Source organism: Arvicanthis niloticus, chromosome 11 (genome assembly GCF_011762505.2).
Source record: "Arvicanthis niloticus isolate mArvNil1 chromosome 11, mArvNil1.pat.X, whole genome shotgun sequence".
NCBI classification, from domain to species: Eukaryota; Metazoa; Chordata; class Mammalia; order Rodentia; family Muridae; genus Arvicanthis; species Arvicanthis niloticus.
The window spans coordinates 6,921,756-6,937,094 of record NC_047668.1 but is presented as its reverse complement, the minus strand read 5'-3'; the positions used below and the strand labels follow the sequence as shown (position 1 = coordinate 6,937,094).

Below are 15,339 nucleotides of genomic sequence, written 5' to 3'. Positions count from 1 at the left end.
AAAATGGTATAAAAGCATAAAGGAGGAGGGGGATGGGATGGGAGTTCTAGGAAGAGGTAATGGAGAAAGTGGATGACATCTGTGTTGTAAATAAACAAAATATCCAATTAAAAAAAGAAATACTCAAAAAAAATCCTGCTTCCATTTAAAAAAGAATAACCAGAAGCAGTATTGCTGAATCATAGTTTAGTTGTATTTATATGTCAAAAACTCACACATGTAAATATATACACTCACAGAGACACACATACTGTATATGCTGTTTTCAGTTATGTAAAAAGAAATCCAGGGCATTGTCCATAATATACAACCACACAAAATCTGAAGTACCTCCAGGTTTTATGTTCTGTTGACCAATATTTGTTATTATGACTTTGATGCCAAATGCTCAAATTTATATTCCTATAAACAATGTGAGAATATTCTATATATATTAAAAGTATATGTATATCTCAACATATTTCTAAAGATTTGATTTGTAATGGTTCAATCATTATGAATATGATTATATTATTAAAAATGAATTGTATTTTATGTTTTTGTTTGAGTTTCCTGATAGTTTTATTTTTAATACCCAGATCTAAACTGGGTACACATAAAATAAAATACTAAATTTTTAGGCTCTCATTATAAATATAGCTATTAAGTATTATTTGCTTTTTCAATATAAGGTTGTGGGGACGAATCTCGCGGGCGGGGGGAAGGGAGAGAGTCCTGCGACAGAGTCTCAGGGCGGTCTGGCACCAGGGCTTCCCGTGCCGCCAGCCCCACATTCATGCAGCTGTCGGTGGGCGGGCCAGCGGCAACATCGGCAAGGTTCCAGGGTTCCAAAAGCTGAGAATCAGGTGGAGAGACCATAGACACGTGGAGTCCGGTTTTCCAAAGCTTTTATTGTTCATGACATGGTGAATGGATACAGGTGTTGTGCGCTTCTTCCCCCCCCAAAGGCCAGGGAAGACCAGTCTTATAGGGAAGAGAGAAAGGGGAGGGAATAACTTAATTAGCTACGCCCCTGGCCTTTTGATAATTCATTAATATTTAAATCTCTGGAGGTAGAGACTTGTTAATCATGCCCTCTACCTGTCCTACGTGACTGAAAATAACAGGTTAAATGGAGTTACCTCCAAGGCCCAACATCCCACCCTCTTTTCTTTCATAAAAGGAGGGGCAACTCTGTTAATGAGAGATGTGGACCATGTGGAAGTAGTCTGGAGTCCCAGAGCGCGGGGAGATAATATGCCGTCCCTGACAGGCAATGTCCTGTTGGGTCTCCTGGCTATCTCAAACCCAGTGCTCTATCAAGGGGGCCTAGGAACAGGGCTAAACATCCTACCGTCCCTAAAAGGGTCTCCGGGGTTTAAAACCCGTTCAACCAGGCTATGTCCAAACCATGTCTCCACTGCCCAACATCTCACTGTTTTTAGTGAAAATTTTGGATGAGGTGGTCAAAATAAAACACTATGTAGGCCAGAGGGTGTAGCATAACCAAGTCAAGGGTAATGGGAATTGAGGGTAGGGTTTGGAAGGCAGGGAATCATTCAAACAATTAAATATAGATTGTACAGTTTGAGGGTAATGACATCTGATTAATCTAAATAGACATTATGTTTTCCTCACTAACATGTAACTTTAGCTATGTGACTTTGGCAAAAGAGTTCATTTGTAGCTGGAAGGTCTGGATCTGTCTTCTGTAGTGCGCATCTCTGGGTTCTGGCGTGCATCTCTGGAGCCTGGTGTGGGTCTCTGGATTTCAGCATGTTCTGGGGTCTTCAGTCAGATGAGATGACTGGAAGAAGGCAGCTTGGCAGGTTCCAGGAGGTGGCGCTGTCTCTGGATCTCAGCGTGTCTCTGGAGTCTGCAGTCAGATGAGGTGGCTGGGAGAAAGCAGCTTGGCATCTTAGGCAGGTTCCAGAGGATGGCTGGACTCTGTTGGATCTGTGGGTATACCTGTGGGATAATCACAGGAGGGAAGCAGCACCTCGGGCAGGGAGATGTCTGTAGGCTGGACATGGGGCATTAAATTGCTTGGGAACAAGCACCTTATGGCCTGTCGTTAAGATCCTGGAAAAGCAAAGGTGTTTGAGGAAATTTAGTCTTAGAAGGTATCTTGGATAGCTGAGGGAGAAAAACAATGTTAATTTTGTATCTGGGATTGGCAGCAACACTTTGCCTGTAAAAGAAATTAGTTGTTAATTAAGACTCAAGATATGGTGATCAGCACGTTGACTTAACTGTGGAAGGAAATTAGATGGCTTTTAAACCTTTAAGAAATTATAAAGGTTGAAAATTAATGTTGGACATCTATCACGAGTATTAGAGAAAAAAGGCAGCATTAAAATAGAAAAAATAACAAATTTTTGGTTGAAAAAACACAAGCATTGTTGTTCTTGGTGTTCCTGTTAGGAAGAAAAGGAAACGTTTAAAAATTTTGGTTGAAAAACAGGAACGTTTGTTGCAGGTCCTCCTGTTGGGGAGGAGCAGTAATGGCGGGTTTAGGAGCAGTGGGGGGAGGGGCCTAGCTCTGCCATGTGGCGTCTGGGTGCTCTGGCAGAGAGGTTCTGCATTCCCGCTTTTCTTTTTCTTAACTGGTAAATTTTAAATGTAGATAAAAGTAAAGGCCAACTTTGAAAAAAATTTAAGGCAAGCAAGAAGTATTGGGGAGGGCTAAGAGTCAGAAAGAGTGAGAGTCTGTGTCTATGGGAAAGACACGTGGAAGCTGGATTGGAGTCAGCAGCTTTGAAAGAAACTGGCAGGCAGCACAGGGGGCAAAGGGTGCAGGCAGGATTTTAGATCCGCTGCTTCAGGCAAGCTGGCTGAGCTAAGTAGCTTTAGTCAGCTGCAAATGACTGAGGGTGAGGGGCAGCATAGGCTGGCTAAGGAACACTGGGCTGGGTAGCAAGCAGGGTTCCGCCCTGTTGCTTCAGGCAAGCAGGCTAAGCCAAATAGCTGTAGCCTGTCGCATATGACGGGGGAGTAGGGAAAGGAAGCTACCTGGCAGGGCACTAGGGGCTAGAGTTTGGAGTTGGCGATTTTGAGAGAAAGAGAGAGAGAGAGAGAGAGAGAGAGAGAGAGAACAGGACGGTCTCAGCCGCGAGAAGGAGTCTCTCAGCCAAGGGAGTCTTAGAAAGAGGGTTACAGCAGGTATTGTGGCTTGAAAGACAGCTATTAGCTGTGAAGGAACCCCCTCTGTGGAGCTGGGGGGATGGGAAGAGTGGGGGGGCTAAGAAGCAGCCGCCATCTTGTCTTTGAGCTGGAGAACACGTGGGGAGAGAGACCTAGTTCTTTTGTATTAGGCAGGGGTTAGGCTATAGCTAAGAATTAGAGAAAGAAAGAGGGGGTAGGGTGGACACAGAGAGATGTTACTCACGGTTTTTGCAGACACCAGCGGGGGGCGCTTGCGGAGCTGGCTCTGCGCACGTTGTCCACCACCTGTGGGAAACAATGTAGGCCCGTGCATGGTGCTCGAGTGTGGATCTCTGTTGCTGGTCTGCACTGTCCTTTGTCAGAGATAGGGCTATTGTAGAGGAGCAGGGGCTAAGCAGGCACTCACAGTGCGCAAAGCAGACTCTGTGTAGGAGTCTCTCGGTGGAAAATCTCCGTTTTGGGCCCAAGCCTCGGGGATGGGTGGGCGCAGCAAAACGGGAGAATGTGGGGGTCGTATGGGCAGCAGATCCATACAACGAGATTGGCCTCCAATTGGGGTCTAGGAACTCCGGCAGAATGGAGGCGGGGAGCGCGCGGGGCGCGCTGAGAGAGGACCAAGAGATTTCACATCTCGCAGGAAGTATACTTGCTTAGCAGATTCAGCTAGGATTTTTCTTGTAGACGCATGGGTGGTCGTGCTCCACGTTGGTTGCGCCATCTGTGGGGACGAATCTCGCGGCTGGGGGGAAGGGAGAGAGTCCGGCGACAGAGTCTCAGGGCGGTCTGGCATTCATGCAGCTGTCGGTGGGCGGGCCAGCGGCAACATCGGCAAGGTTCCAGGGTTCCAAAAGCTGGGAATCAGGCGGAGAGACCATAGACACGTGGAGTCCCGTTTTCCAAAGCTTTTATTGTTCATGACATGGTGAATGGATACAGGTGTTGTGCGCTTCTTTCCCCCCCCCCAAAGGCCAGGGGAGACCAGTCTTATAGGGAAGAGAGAAAGGGGAGGGAATAACTTAATTAGCTACGCCCCTGGCCTTTTGATAATTCATTAATATTTAAATCTCTGGAGGTAGAGACTTGTTAATCACGCCCTCTACCTGTCCTACGTGACTGAAAATAACAGGTTAAATGGAGTTACCTCCAAGGCCCAACATAAGGTTATTTTGATTATTATAGTATATGGTTTTGAACAAGGATATATTGAACAACTTGTCCAAACATGGCAGTACCCACTGTGACTTGGGCCGTTTCACATCAATTATCAACCAAGAATATTCTACTTACTTGTATATAGAAAAGTTTATGGAGGAATTTTCTTTTTTGTTTTGGTTTGGTTTTGGTTTTGGTTTTGGTTTTGGTTTTGGTTTTGGTTTTGGTTTTGGTTTTGGTTTTGGTTTTGTTGTTGTTGTTTTGGTTTGGTTTGGTTTTGGTTTTTTTGGGGGGTTTTTTTTTCCGAGACAGGGTTTTTCTGTGTAATCCTGGCTGTCCTGGAACTCACTCTGTAGACCAGGCTGGCCTCGAACTCAGAAATCCGCCTGCCTCTGCCTCACAAGTGCTGGGATTAAAGGCATGTGCCACCACTGCCTGGCAAGGAATTTTCTCAAATGAGATTCTACCTACGTGTGTCTAAATTATTATGAAGATGACCAAAACACTAAGATAATTTACAGTTTGTCAATCTGCAACCAATACAGTTGGAAAATATTATATTATGTAGAAAAAATTTAAGTCATGTATAATCTTTCCATAATTGTAGCAAATCTAAAAAGTGTGGGGTGTACAATTGCCCAGAACTGGAGAATACAACTTTTAAGAAAGCCAAATGCTGTTTTAACTCCTGATTGGTCATCAAACCCAAAGCCTAACTAGTTTTAGGATATTTTTCTCCTACAAATTACTTGAGTTAACATCATAAATTTTATTTCTTTGTTCTTTGTTCTTATTTTCATGCATATTCATTCAAATACATTAAATCTAACCTTGTGAGAATGTTGATTTTTTTTCATAAAAATGAAAGATAAATTGACAAGATATAAAAAATAATCTTGTAGTACTAAAACCAAGAGCTAAGCAAAGAATTCTCAACTGAAGAATATCGAATGGCCAAGAAGCACCTAAAGAAAGGTTCAACATCCTTAGTCATAAGAGAAATGCAAATAAAAACAACCCTAAGATTCAACCTCACACCAGTCAGAATGGATAAGATAAAAAATTCAAGTGACGCAGATGCAGAGAAAGAGGAACACTCCTCCATTGCTGGTGGAATTGCAAGCTGGTAAAACTACACTGAAAATCAGTCTGGCAATCCTCAAAAAATTGGACATAGTATTACCTGAGGATCCAGTGATACCACTCCTGGGCATATACCCAAAAGATGCTCCAGCATGTATAACAAGGACACATGCTCCACTATGTTCATAGAAGCCTTAATTATAGTAGAACCAGAAACTGAAAAGAACCCTGATGTCCTTCAACAAAGGACATCATTTACACATGTACATGTGGTACAGAAAATGTGGTATATTTACACAAGTGAATACTATTCAGCTATTAAAAACAATGACTTCATGAAATTCTTAGGTAAATGGATGGAACTCAAAAATATCATCCTGAGTGAGGTAACCCAGTCACAAAAAAGCACACAGTATGCACTCACTGATTAAAGTGGATTTTAGCCCATAACCTCAGAATACTCAAGATACAATTCAAAGACCACATGAAGCTAAAGAAGAAAGAAGACCAAAGTGTGGATGCTCCAGTCCTTCTTAGAAGTGGGAATAAAATACTCATGGGTGCAAATACAGACACAAAATATGGAGCAGAGACTGAAGGAAAAGCCATCCAGAGACTGCCCACCTGGGGATCCATTCCATATACAGACACGAAACCCAGACACCATTGTAGATGCCAAGAAGTGCTTATGGACAGAAGCCTGATATAGCTGTGTCTTGAGAGGCTCTGCCAGATCCTGACCAACACAGATGCAGATGCTCACAGCCAAACATCTGACTGACCACCAATGGAGAAGTTAAAAAATAGACTGAAGGAGCCGAAGGAGTTTACAACCCCATAGAAAGAATAACAATATCAACCAACCAGCCCCCCATGCTCTATAGCTCTCATGGACTAAACTACCAACCAAAGAGTACACATGGAGCTACCCATGGCCCCAGCCTCATATGTATCACAGGATGGCCTTGTTAGGCATCAATGGGAGAAGAGGCCCTTGGTCCTGTAAAGACTTGATGCCCCAGTGTAGGGGTATGCCAAGCAGGGAGGCATGAGAGGGTGGATGGGTGGGGGAGTACCGTCATAGAAGCAGGGGGAGGGGGAATGGTATAGGGGGTTTCCAGAGTAGAAACCAGGAAAGGGGATAACATTAAAATGTACATAAATAAAATATCCAATAAAAATATTAAAAAAAAAAAAACTAAAAACTAAAAACAAAAACAAAAAAACTTCCACACCAAAGTGACTGGGGAGGGGGAATGGAATGGATTATATGCAAATGAGTTGTTGGTTGTTGGCCAAAGATCCTCCATGAAAATCCCCAAAAAGCAAGTCTGTCATTTCACAAATTGGTGGTTAGGTCCTAGTGCTGCATACAACACCTATATAACACACTTAAGATGAAGGAGCAAAGCTGATATTTATCTAAGTCTTCAATCCATTGACCGGTTCTCAGTATTCAGCAAGGTACTCTGAATACCCTTAGAAAAGAGTGGTAAACACCAACTCTCATATCTCATATCTGCAGTATAGACCTGCCTGATTTATACCCTGTTGCAATAGTAGCATACAACCTTATAGGAGTAACCAGTGACTATTTGACTGGAATTAAGTCTTACTCTTTGAGACTGAACCCCTGCTCAACACTGATTTGATGACTGAAAAATTATGACTAGGTAGGCCATGGACCTAGCAAAGAACCCAAAACTACAGATCTGCTGAGTGAACACATCCATAAAATAACTCCTGATGAGACTCTTTTATACTCAAAAGATCAGTGTCTTGTTCAACCTCATCAAAGATGCTTCTCAAAGCAGATGGGTAGTAATGCAAAGATTCTTAACTGAAAAATGTGCAGAGAGTGAAAGACCTTGGGACAGTCTGTTGTAAATAGCATGTCTTTCTCAAATCGCTTCCCTAAAGGCTCAGAAAACTTTGTGGAAAAAAGAGGCAGAAAAATTATAAGCACGAATAAAGATGGAAGACACAAAGTAATGGGCTCTTCTAGACACAATAGAATTTATGCACCCATAAACTCACAGAGACTGTGACACTATACACATTGCCTACAGAACTCTAAGAGATGGGGTCCCAAAAATGGAAACAGAAGTAGAAAATGCCCCATTACTAGGGGAAAGGAATCTTTCTCCAACAGATTTTCATTAGGTGTATAAACCATGTTAAGAGAAGACCCAATCCACAGCAGTAGATAGCCAACTGTCTTAGTCAGGATTTCTATTCCTGTACAAAGCATCATGACCAAGAAGCAAGTTGTGGAGGAAAGGGTTTATTCATCTTACACTTCCACATTGCTGTTCAACACCAAAGAAAGTCAGAACTGGAACTCAAGCAGGTCAGAAAGCAGGAGCTGATGCAGAGGCCATGAGGGATATTCCTTATTGGCTTGCTTCCCCTGGCTTGCTCAGCTTGCTTTCTTACTGAACCCAAGACTACCAGCCCAGGGGATGGCACCACCCACAATGGGTCCTCCACCCTTGATCACTAATTGAGAAAATGTCTTAGAGCTGGAACTCATAGAGGCATTTCCTCAAGGGAGGTTCTTTTCTCTGTGATAACTTCTACTTGTGTCAAGTTGGCACACAAAACTAGCCAGTATACCAACAGAAAACAAACTCAACAGTATTTTAAAAGTATTTTTGTCACATAGTGCTTTGTGTGTGCATTTATTTTTAATCTCACAGATCTTTTGATTGTGTATTACGATTTCTAAATTTGTGGGTTTATGGGATTTTTGTGTGAAATACATGTCTTGGTGTTGGTATGTGCTTTTTTATTGGTTTTTTTTTGTGGGTTTTTTGTTGGTTTTTTCTTTTGTTGTTTGGTTATTTTGTGTGTGTCTGCTTTTTACTTGGCTCTTTTTTTCTGTCATTTTTGTTCCTATTATTCTTTTGGCCCATTTTATTTTCTAATGAAAGAGCAAAACAAATGGTGTGGATTTGTGTGGATGGAGACTGGGGAGAGTCTGGTAGGGGTGATATGAGCATATTGTAAGAAAATACATGTTCAATTAAAAATAAAGAATAAAGGAGGGAATGAAGAAATTAAGAGAGAGAAGGAAGAGAGAGAGAGAGAGAGAGAGAGAGAGAGAGAGAGAGAGAGAGAGAGAGAGGTGGAAGAAAGAGGGGAATTACTAGGGACTCAGTTTTAGAGATTATCATCCTGATTCAATTCAAGGCTTCCTATTCAATCTTCTTTATAGATCAGGATAGACTGTGTATATTGTCTAATTTCATAAAACAGAGTCAATATTAATAAGAAAAGTGTGGCTTTATAAAAGTATTTTTTAATTTATATGTTTTGGTGTTTTGCCTTCAGTACATGCAGACCATGCTATATGTAGATAGAAGAGAGGGTAAAATTCCCTAGTGTTGGAAGTTACAAACAATTGTGAGCCACCAGGTGTGTGCTAGAAATTCAACCAAGCCCTCACCAATAACAATTTTTCTTAACCTTTTAACTATTTCTCCTGTGTCCAAATCAAGGGGCAATGCTTATCTTACAGTAATAAAGCTTCTGAAAAGCATAATTACTTCAAGAAAGATGTGTCACCATTATCCCAAATCTTCTTTGGTAACGAATATAAATTCATAGAAAAAGACAACACAAGAAAAAGATGCTCTCTCTCTCTCTCTCTCTCTCTCTCTCTATATATATATATATATATATATATATATATATATATATATATACATATATATATATGTGTGTGTGTGTGTGTGTGTGTGTGTGTGTGTATTTCCTTTTACTGTCCTTTTAAGTAGCACTACATTTTTCAGACACCTTGTAGCTTTCTTAGCATCATGTTAATAAAATAAAAATGTGTAACAAAATTGAATAAATTACAATAATATATAATAGCTTCAGATTTAGCACTGAAGATAGGGTCCAGACAATAAAGTGCATCTAGTCATAATTTTATATTAACTAGACACTGACCTAAGAAAATGTAGATGAAATGATGTCTTGGTTCACTGGTCATAACTTCCCTTGAAAGGATTTATAAGTGTGTATTTCTAGACAATTGCTTCAAGAGACTACTAGTTTCATAACACAACTGAGAAGTCTATGACTTTAACTGTAAAGATAATTTTGTGCATTTTGCTTCTTAGTTTTATACTTACACGAAGAGCAGAGAGTCCTTTACAAGTAGTTATTTCATGAAACTAGTTTTCCTCACTAAGGGTTATTTATGGACAATATATGTTATTTATGTTTCCAATTAGCATTAATCATCTTAAAGTATTAGAAGATAAAACTCAACTTCTTTGTTTATATGCTATGACAAATGTACCCTTGCATTTTAAAGCATGTGTGTGCATGCATAGTCTTTGAAACCTTTTCATTCTTCCTTTATTAGTGATAAGTGCCTTTTTAACTGTTCTCAGGAAAAGTAATGAATACTTATGCCTGATCTGAATCATGAGAAGGATGTATTTTTCCCCCATGAAAAATAGAAGAGCCACAGTGGAATTATCTTACCATAGCCAGTCTTCATGATTCAGATAAATTGTTGCCCAGAATAATCTCTGCATGACAAAGTCATCCACTATACATATTTTGTTGCTAATTCTGGCATTTATATAAAGGCCATTTGCTGTTTTGTGACAGTTATATGTTTTAAGAGGTGTACTCACATTTAAATTACAAAATCTATTTAAGTAGTTATTCAATCGTAAAGAATTGCAGACATTGTGTTTTCATCACATATCTTTCCTTCCACCATTTCCCAAGGCCACCCTATTCTCTCTACCCACCAAATTTATTTTTCTGAACATTTTATTAAACAAATCATGACTAATATTTGACACTAAAAGATTATTCCCATGAAATGTAGTCCACTTACCAGAAGAAACACTCTAAGAGGAAACTTTCCCCTTTTCCTCTTATAAGATAGAAATTAACAACAGCTACAAGGCTAGAGGTTGGATTTTGTGCCTAAAGCCCATCTTCTTCCTGGGACTTGCTATAACTTTCTTTCATATAGGTCTTGTACATACTGTCATAAAGGCTGTAAATTCTTAGGTACATGGGCCCTGCACTACCCTGAAAAACCCTGTTTCCCTCTAATAATCCACTGCATTTGTCTATTATACATTTTGCCCAATCTTGGACAATTACCACTGAGCCTTAGGAAGAGGGGTTGTGTTGCAAATGTTTCATCTAGGACTGAGTATTCTGCACTCTCTTATTTTCTGTATCTCAACCACCTGTGAAGCTCTGTGTTAATCTCCATTTAGTGCAACCAGATTTTCAGATGACAGTTGAAAGATGTACTGATATATGAGTATAAGTCATTAGAAGTCAGTTTATAGTGGCATATATGAGTTTTTGTCTATGAAAAAAGCCTTAAGTCTAATGAAAAAATGATATATTACTCTCACTGGGCATGTCTTGCCAGACCAGACATTATGGTAGTTCATAATGTTTATAGTTGAAAATTATTAATAATTACTTTTATCATAATCACTTTAAAATGATAAACTAGACAGTAGGGATAAAACTTCCTGGTCAATAACAGCTATATTTCACCACATTCTGTGACCCAAATAAGACCCTTCGACAATAGGGTCTTACCATAGAGTATTAAAGTATAAATAAATGATAATGTTAAAACTCTGGAGAGTATGGGGGTCTATTGAATATCACTAGACAACTCCACTTTTTATTCAGTAACCACTGATCTAGTAGAGGTATCATGGTTCAATTACAAGGCAACAGTATTTAAACTTTCCTTATGTATATTCACAAACATATTTCAGGAAGTTTATGTGACAGTATGTTTCTATATAACATTTTTTTAAAGTTCTTTAGTATTACTTATCTCTTCCCAGACTCTCTTCTCTACTCTGCCTTCCTATCCACATTTACTTCATTTTTAACCCTTCCAGCTCCATAATTCTCTTTCAAATATTTAACATACAATAGCTCTACTTTATACTTAAGCATTTAGTTTTCCATTTCTTGAAAACACCATCCATGTGCTCTTACTAATTTCTATAGATGTTCCACGTATACAACACAAATATGCAAAGATTCAACAATAAAATTCAAGTCAAAGAAAACACACAACACTTGTCTTTCTGGGTCAGCATCACCTCATCCAGAAGAATTGTTTTCTGATTCATTCATTTGAAAATTTTATTTTCTTATTAGCTGAATAATATTCTACTGTGCAAATCCACCATTTTTCTTTATCCTTTCATTATCTGATGGTTATCTGGATAGTTTCAACTTCCTGGCTATTGTGGCTAAAATAGTAAATAAAGAAATGAGTATAGATGATCTTTAGAATAGAACATGAGAAAATTTTAGTATTTAATCAAATGTTATATACCTAAAATACTAAAAAGTATTAGTGATAAATAGAATACCTATATCATCCTGGGCACTCTCAAAGTTTAACCGTTTATAAAGCTTCTTAAATATTCAAACATTATTAATATTTTAAATAAAATAGCTGGAACTTACAAATTCTGTCAAGGTATGATTTTTTTCTCTTCAAATTTTTATATTTAATATAAAGTAATTATTTTCATTACTCTTGTGATAGTTTATGTTGATTTTCAACTCAATGGAATTAAAATGTGAATAGAAAATTAGTAAAGTTCATTTCTTTGTATGAGAGCGAGAAACAGAGACCAAGACAGAGAGAGATACAGAGAGACAGACACAAAAGAACACAGAGAGAGACAGAAAACATAGCAAAGAAAGTCTGACACAGAGACAAATACACATACACACACAAAAGAGAGGAAAGAGAGAGAGAGGAGAGAGAGAGAGGAGAGAGATAGATAGAGAGAGAGAGAGAGAGAGAGAGAGAGAGAGAGAGAGAGAGAGATGAGAAAAGATGAGGGGGTGAGGAGGTGAGATATTTAGGTAAATTTAACTAATGTGTTCGGAGTGAACAAAAATTATATCATATGATGGAGGTCTGAATGACATCCCAAAGGAAGAGGAGCCTGGTAACACAGACTGTTACTCCCTGTTTTTTAGACATGATGTGAACAGTGCCCTCCATGGCCTTGCCACCATGATGCTCAACTTTCCCTCAGTAGAAAGTATGATGGTAAGACAACCATGTAGTAAAACCCTTAAATGTATTTTGTTCATTTACTTAGACAATATTATTTTAGTTATTTACTTAGATAATTCCACAAAATAAGTAAACACAAAATTTAGACACTATTTTTCTTGCCACTATATCAATAATATTCTTGATAATATAACAATGATAATTGTTAATACTTATTGTAGACTCAAAAGACAAAACATGTTAATGTTTGCTAGGTGCAAAATGTGCATAACTATGATAACATTCTCATGGTCTCACTGGATATTTTTGTTATCAGTTAAATTAGAGCTTTAAGATTCAAAAACTCAATGGTTGTAGGTTAAATTTACTGTAGTCCATGTTATTTGTGCAGCAAACTTAAAGGGAATATGGTTATACAGATTGAGAGTATGATGTGAATATGTGTATGTATAACAATACCAATCTGAACATTACTTAATTTCTAACGATACCATTATAGATATAAAAATATTCTGGAATATCCATTATGCTATTTATAGACAGTACATAATATAGAAAAATTCAAAGTATATAATGTTTTTGCATTAATAGATGATATTTTTAAAATTGTGGTAATCATAGATCTCCAGAGAAAGAAAGCTCATAGGAAATATATGTCCGTAAATAATCACACATAAACACACCAAGACACATACTGTCTCACACTCACAGGTACATACAACACATACTATGAGAGCGAAAGAAATTATTCTCATAATTAGGGAGATTAGTGTATCTCAACATTTATAAATTTAGATCCAAAATAGATGGTCAGTGGTATATAATGCAGTCCACTTTGACAGTATTGAAAACACAATATTATAAATTCCTGAATTCAAAGTCTCATGAATCAGGAGCTATGATATAGATGAGTTGATTCAAAATCAAAGAAGTCACCATGAATTTAAAATGTTTTACAGGAAACACAATAGATCATGCAGTCCATGTAATATTACAGTGAACTTCTCTTCTTACTCTATCAAGTAATGTGAAAATCTCTTCTAGAAACATCCTTCTGGGGTACCCGAAATAACATTATTCTACATCTGAATGGAAAATTTGTCTCAAAAGTTTAGAGTGGCATGGCAGAAGTTTAGATGTTTAAGATATGGAGTTTTAATATAGAGAAATATAAAATAAATGCTCATACTGATGATGTCCCAGACTTTGCTAAATTCAGCTTCAATTTTATTTTATTTTTTGAGATTTTAACAAATATTTTTTTGAATTTATAGAAAGTCTACCTATCCCCTTATCCTCTGCAAATCCTGTGACCTCAAGTCTCTCTCAAATTAATGACACACACACACACACATACACACACACACACACACACACCCTCCTGAATCCACTTACATAGGACTGAATGTTGCATTTATATACATGTGTTCAAAGTTGAACACATGGGACTGGATATTGTATCAGAGCTCCCAAGGGAAAATGAATTATCTTCTTCTCAGCATTCACTGATTTCTGTGGCTCTTTATCTTTTGGTAGAGTGTTTTTCCTTTTTTAATTTCTACCATCTGTGTCAGCATACGACTGGTGTTTTCATTATTTATGTTTATTTAAGCAGAAAACTGTTGAGTTTCCATGAATGCAGTTTCCTTGTCATGTCTGGTTCTTATAATCTTCATGTTTCTTTCATAATTTTCTCTGAGCCTTAGGTATAAAGGTATATTGTAGATGAGTCGGTTGGGTTTGTACACTTCAAGTTCACATATTTTCTAAATATTAAACAACTGTAGATCTTTGGTGTTATAGAGACACTAACTCAACCACAAAACTTTTGACCCAAAATTTATCCTATCTATAAGAAATGCAGGGACTGGGGATGGAGCAGAGACTGAGGAAATAGCCAAGCAATAACTGGTCCAAATACAGACCCATCCCATGGGCAAGCACCAATCCTTAGACTATTAATGCTACTCTGTTATGCTCAAAGACAGGAGGCTAGTATGACTGCCCTCTGACAGGCTCACCCAGAAGCTGACTCAGACTAAAGCAGAGACCCACAGCCAACTAGTGGATAGTGATTTGTCTCTTATGGAAGAATAGGGAGAATGAATGTGGCCCATAAGTGGATAGAAATGCCACAGGAAAACCAACAGAATCCACTAACCTGGACTCTTGGGAGCTCTCAGAAACTGAACCACCAACCAAAGAGCATACACAGGCTGGACCTAAACCCCAGACACATTTGTAGCAAATATATAGCTTGCTCCTCGTGTGATTCACAAACAATTAGAGCAGAAGCTCTCTAAAGTTGTTGCCAGTCTATGCAATATTTTCTAGTTGGGGTGCCTTGTCTTATCTCAGTGGGAAAGAATGTGCCTAGTCCTGTAGAGACTTGATATGTCACAGTGAGGGGAAACTGAAGGGGGTGCAGGGACTCCACCATTTAGAGAAGGGGATAATTGGGGTAGGAACTTTGGGAAGGAAGAATGGGGTTGGGGGCACAATTGGGATGTAAAGTGGATAAATAAATATATAAATAAATGAATATTTTTGTTTCTGTTTTACAATTTTGTTGATTTAAACTAAGGATGATACTCCAACAAGACAGGCAAGTACTTTAGCCTCAAGCTACAATCTAGTCCTTAAATAGTGCTATATATTACCTAGTCCATGACTGTTTTTATATGGTAAATGCAAAGAAGTGACAACACAGTCAAGAGGTTTACATTAAAATCCCCACAGACTCAGTTCCACCTTTGAGCCTAGACTGAAGGAATGTCCAACCAAAAATGGGCTCAACTTGAGACCCATCCCATGGGCAAACACCAATTCCTGACACTATTAATGGTACTCTACTATTCTTCCAGACAAAAAGCAAGCATGGATGTCCTCTAAGAAGCTCTACCAGCAGC

At 38.6% G+C, this 15,339-nt stretch overlaps 1 long non-coding RNA gene across 1 annotated transcript; it reads right to left on the bottom strand.

The window, feature by feature from the left end:
- Positions 1–870: 870 nt before the first annotated feature.
- Positions 871–4,098, bottom strand: LOC143443837 (uncharacterized). The gene is made up of 2 exons (XR_013113130.1): positions 3,368–4,098; positions 871–1,947 (listed from the first exon to the last, which is right to left on the bottom strand). It is a non-coding gene; the product is annotated as an uncharacterized LOC143443837 (long non-coding RNA).
- Positions 4,099–15,339: the final 11,241 nt, after the last annotated feature.